Raw genomic sequence first — 5701 nt, 5'->3', positions numbered from 1 at the left:
CACATTTCACCAGTTTTCTGAATTTTTGCTTGGTATTTTATTGGATTCAAATTCTTCTGGTCTTTTAAACTTGTTTTCCTTCTTTCAACTATGACCACTTAATGCTGCATCAGTTCTGATTGTCTCAGGATTTTTTTTTAACATTTTTGCAACGCAAACGGGGTTAAGTGGCTTGCCCAGGGCCACACAGCTACGTAATTATTAAGTGTCTGAGACTGGATTTGAACCCAGGTACTCCTGACTCCAAGGCCGGTGCTTTATCCACTATGCCACCTAGCTGCCCCTTGAATGTCTCAAGATTTCTCAAAATTTGTCATATTTGTTGCTTATAGTTCATATTACATAATATCCATGTACTACAATTCACGCAACCATCTACTAAATTGTTGATACTCTTATTTCTAATTTTTTGTTACTAAAAAAAGGAATCCCATGAAAATATTTTAGGTGTTGCAATTTTTTCTCCCACTGTTTGAAATCTTTGAATTTTTGACTAGTAATTGTATCACTGAGACTGAATGGATTAAGAAAGGTATATGAAAACTTGAAAAGAAATGTAACTTTCCAGGATAAACTTATATTCTTCCATGCATGCATATAAACAGATATTTTTGTATATGTATGTATGCACATATGTGTGTGTGTGTGCATGTGTGCTTATTCCAAAGGAGCAACAGAGAAAAAAAAAATTAAGACAAAGAGAAACTAAAGTAAGGACCTTTATCCAATCGAAACCAACATCAAAACTGTATACCTTTGGGACTTGGGAGGTTTCTTGTACCAAGGATACAATCAAAAATATCTAAATAAAGACTAAAGATGAGGGAATTTGGACCAAGGGCTCTCAGAACAAAAGTAAACAGGAAAGAAAGAAAGATCCCATAGGTTACTATTCTGGGAAACAGGAACTAGCATGGAACTTTTCAGACAACTAATTCATAATTTTAAAGCTGAAGGAGACCTCAGAGGTCACTGAGTATAAATATGTGCCTTTAAATTTAAATAAAATTAAGGCTGGAAGTTAAATGACTTGTCCAAGATCATACAATTAATAAATATTTCAGATACCATTACTCAGATTTTTCTGACTCTGTGTCTGGTTCACTATAGGCTTTCTGTATCTTTCAGCCTGTGAGCTGTGAGCTTTCAGTCTGTGAACCCAAAAACCTGATTGGGGATTGGGAATTGTGCAGGCAGAATAAGAAAGAGAGAAATTGAGGTGACCACCCAACTTGGCCACTGGAAGTATGAAATGGATATTAGATTTGAAAGCAGTCATGGAAGCCAACCATTTCTGTTGTACATCCAAATATCTTTGGCTAATGATGCAAACAAACACTGACACCAGAGACCTCCTCTGTGACTGAAAACTTCAAGTTGACCCTTTCCACAGCCCACCTAAACTGGTTTCACTTTGTTACCCTGGGGTATGGAACCTGCTCCTTGACGTGAACCTCTCCACCTGAGATAGACCTTGCCAGAAATTCTACACTCTGTTCTTTTTTTAGATTCTGTCTCTCCAGAATTAGTTTAGAGACTTAATTAACACTGTTTTTGAGGGAAGCCAGGGAGAACTTAAGAAAATTCTTGACTTCTCTCCTCCATCTTGTCTTCACTCCCAATCCAAAGAACTTTAGAGAAATGAATCCCTCATGAGAATTCAGGGAAGCCTGGAAGGATTTGCATGAACTGATGTTAAGCAAGATGAGCAGAACCAGAAAAACATTGTACACCCTAACAGCAACATGGGAGTGGTGATCATTCCATCAGTGCAACAACTAGGGACAATTTTGGGTTATATGTGATGGAGAATACCATCTATATCCAGAGAACAAATTGTGGAGTTTGAACAAATACCAAAGATTATTACCTTCAATTTAGATTAAAAAAGCCATTATCTCATTATGTAATTTTGCTATATCTTATACTTTACTTTTCTTCTTTAAGGATTTGATTTCTCTCTCATCACATTCAACTTAAATCAATGTATACTATGGAAACAATGAAAAGACTAACAGACTGCCTTCCGTGGGCGGTGGGGGGAGGGAAGCAAGAATAGGGGAAAAATTGTAAAACTCAAAATAAATAAAACTTTGCTTAAAAAAAAGAAAAGAATCCCTCTCTGATTCTAGTCATAACACCATGAGAACAATCATAGATATCCTAGGTAAACATTCACCAAAACCCAATCTGGAATCCATAATCTGTGGGGGGCAGGGGCAATCAAATTGATAAGAATAATTTAAAAGCTCCCATTTTCGAATTTCCATTGATTAATCCATTATTTCCTTTCAATATGAATTTGATGCTAGTTTATTGGGCAACCATGTTTATCATTTCAAAAAGTAAAATGCAAAACTAAACATAATTAACATAATTAAAAGTTATCTAAAGTTCTTTTCCTTTTTTTTAGGGTTTTTTATTTGCAAGACAAATGGGGTTAAGTGGCTTGCCCAAGGCCATACAGCTAGGCAATTATTAAGGGCAGATGCTCTATCCACTGCACCACCTAGCTGTCCCTAAAGTTCTTTGTCTAAGTAAAAAGCTGAGGATATTTGTTTCTTTTCATATTATTAGATATTACTAATTCTCAGCTTAACTCATATGTATTATATATATATGTATATATGTGTATATATGCATGTATATGTATATACACACACATACATACACACACATATATATATATGTATGTATATATATATATATATATATATATATCATCACATTGTGAGGCCAAATTAATGGCTCAGCAGATCAATGGTATACCTGAATAACAGGGAGGGCTTCAACACAGATATCCCAGACACCTTGTTCAGCTAGTATTACTAGGATGGATGATACAATCCAATGAGCAAGCCACTGGCATTCTCAATGTGGGCCTCTCCTCCAACACAAGAAGTCTGGGAAACAATCCAGGAACAAAGATCAAAATGAGTGAGAAAAGTTAGAAAAAAACTGGGTCTATAGAAAGATATATTGAAGATAAACAAAAGCACAAGACTAAATCAGAAGAGGATGACATAAAAAGTAATACATGAAAAATCACAGAGAAGAATATGAATTGATCTCTTGTCAAAAAAATAGACTTCTTGGAAGAGTTCAAAAATGATTGTAAAAATCAAATTAAAAAATTGGGAAAGGAAATGGAAGAGGAATTCAACATCTTCCAAAGGGAAGTACCAAAATTGACTGAAGAAAACAGCTCATTTAAAAATACAATTGGGCAAATGCAAAAAAAAAAAAAATTATTTAAAAATACAATTAAGAAAATGGAAAATGATAATAGTTGTTTTAAAATAGAATTGACCAAATGAAAAAGGACATCAAGAATCAGTCAAGAAAAATCAAAACATGAAAAACAATAGAAGAAAATGAAAATACCTCAAAGGAAAAACCACTGACCTGTAAAATAGATCCAGAAAAAATAAATTAAGAATTATTGGTCTACCTGAAAGCCATGGAAAAAAAGGAACCTGGATGACATTTTTCAAAAAACCATCAAGGCATACTACCTTAATATCCTAGAACCAGAGGATGAAATAGTCATTGAAAGAATCCATCAATTACCTCCTGAAAAGGATTTCATGATAAAAATGTTAAAGAATATTTTAGTCAAATTCCAGAATTATCAACTTCTCAAGAAAATCCTCCAGACAGTAAGAAAGAAGTGATTCAAATAACAGTCAGGACTATGCAGGAACTGGCAATGTCTTCATTAAAATTTTGAAGGTTCAAGAGTATGATATTCCAGAGGGGAAAGGAACTTGAATTACAACCAAGAATCTTCTACCAGTAAAATTGAACATACTCTTTAAGGGGGAAAAAAATCCATGCAGTTCAATCCATTTGTGACTTTGGACCAAAGGAAGAACCACAAGAGACACTTCAATGTAACTTCATATATATGGCATGAGATCACATCATCACCAGTCTCCAAGGAGCTAGGGTAGAAATATAAAGTCCACTCCATGCCCATCCATGAAGAAAACAAAGTCCAGCTGGGTTTGTGGACACTAAAAAAGTCACAAAATTGGCAAGGTAGTCCAGGTTTACAGAAAGAAATATGTGATTTACATTGAGCATGTACGGTGTAAAAAAGCTAATGGCACATCCATCCATGTAGACATTCACCCTAGTAAGTTAGTTATCACCATACTAAAACCGGACAAACATCAAAAAAATATTCTTAAGCACAAAGTCAAGGAGAAGGGCAAATATTAAGAAGAAAACATTGAAAAAATGAAAGAGTAAAATGATCTGTTGTACAGTCGTAATTAAAAAAAATTAAAAAATAATATTCATTAAAATAGGGGACTTTAAAATTTTCCTAATGAAAAAACCAGAACTGAACAGAAAATTTGATCTTCACACATGAAATTCAAGAGATATATAAAAAGTTAAACAAGGGAAAAGAAAATGAATGTTGTCCAATAATATTCAATTGGTTACATCCCTTCATGGTAGGATGATACTCATAACTCGTGAAACCTATGTCTCTATTAGAGGGAACAAATTAGAACAAAGGGATGAACAGAAGTTGATCTGTTAGGATGATTTTTTAATCTGTTTTAAAAAAGAAATTGTAATGGCATGGTGGGGGGGCAGAATGGGGTAAATTATATCACATGAAGAAGTTCAAAACTCCTATTACACTAGAGGGAGTGAGAAGGAAAGGAGTGAGAATTACTTGAATCTTATTTTCAATGGATTTGACTCAGAGGGAATAGCATATTCAAATAAGGAATAGCGTATACACATACATGAGTGGGAATTTATCATGCCCTATAGGGAATTGGGGGGGGGGGGAGAAAGAGGAATTGATAGAAGGGAGGGATGAAAGGAAGGGACTAGACAAAGGAAAAAGGGGGAAGTAAAAAGAGAAAGGGAAAAGAAAAGGGAGGGGCAGATAGAAGGATTTCATATTGAGGAAAGCAGTATTCAGTGGTTAAACATTAGTGAGGAGGGATAAGATGAAAGAAGAAAGAAGAGTACAAATTGAGGAAAACTAGGATGGAAGTTAATAAAGTTAATAATGATTACTGTGAATGTGAGTGTGATAAACTTTCCCATAAAATGGAAGAGGGTAGAGTGATTTGAAAACCAGATTCCTCTAATATGATTTTTGCAAGAAACACATTTGCAGTGGAGAGATATACAAAGAATAAATTTAAAAGGTTGAGCAGAATATTATATGCTTCATATGAAGTGAAAAAGCAGTGGTAGCAATCTTTATCTCAGACAAATAAAAAGCACCAATGGATATCATTAAAAGGGATGAAGAAAAAGACTTCATCTTCCTAAAGTTATCATAGGTAATGAAGTAATATCAATACAAAATACATATACAACAAGTTGTATAACATCTGAATTCTTAAAGAAGAAGTTAAATGTGTTACTTGAAGATATAGACATCAAAACTGTACTGATGGGGGGAACCACAACCTCCCTCTCTCAAAATTAGATAAATTTGACCAGACAATAAACAGGAAGGAAGTTAAGGAGATGAATAACGTTATAGAAAAGGTAGATTTGATATACCTCTGAAGAAAAACTGAATGGCTTATAGAAAGCAATATACATTTCTCTTAGCAGTATATGGCACGTAAACAAAAATTGATCATTTATTAGGGCATTAAAACCTCACAATAAAATGTAGAAAGGCAGAAATATCAAATACATTATTTTCAGATCTTGATGA

At 34.1% G+C, this 5701-nt stretch overlaps 1 pseudogene; it reads left to right on the top strand.

Moving 5' to 3' along the window:
• Nucleotides 1-3833: 3833 nt before the first annotated feature.
• On the top strand, nucleotides 3834-4254 carry LOC141500896 (large ribosomal subunit protein uL24-like; annotated as a pseudogene).
• The last annotated feature ends 1447 nt before the right edge of the window (nucleotides 4255-5701 follow it).

Source organism: Macrotis lagotis, chromosome X (genome assembly GCF_037893015.1).
Source record: "Macrotis lagotis isolate mMagLag1 chromosome X, bilby.v1.9.chrom.fasta, whole genome shotgun sequence".
NCBI classification, from domain to species: Eukaryota; Metazoa; Chordata; class Mammalia; order Peramelemorphia; family Peramelidae; genus Macrotis; species Macrotis lagotis.
This window is presented reverse-complemented; position numbering and strand designations above follow the sequence as displayed.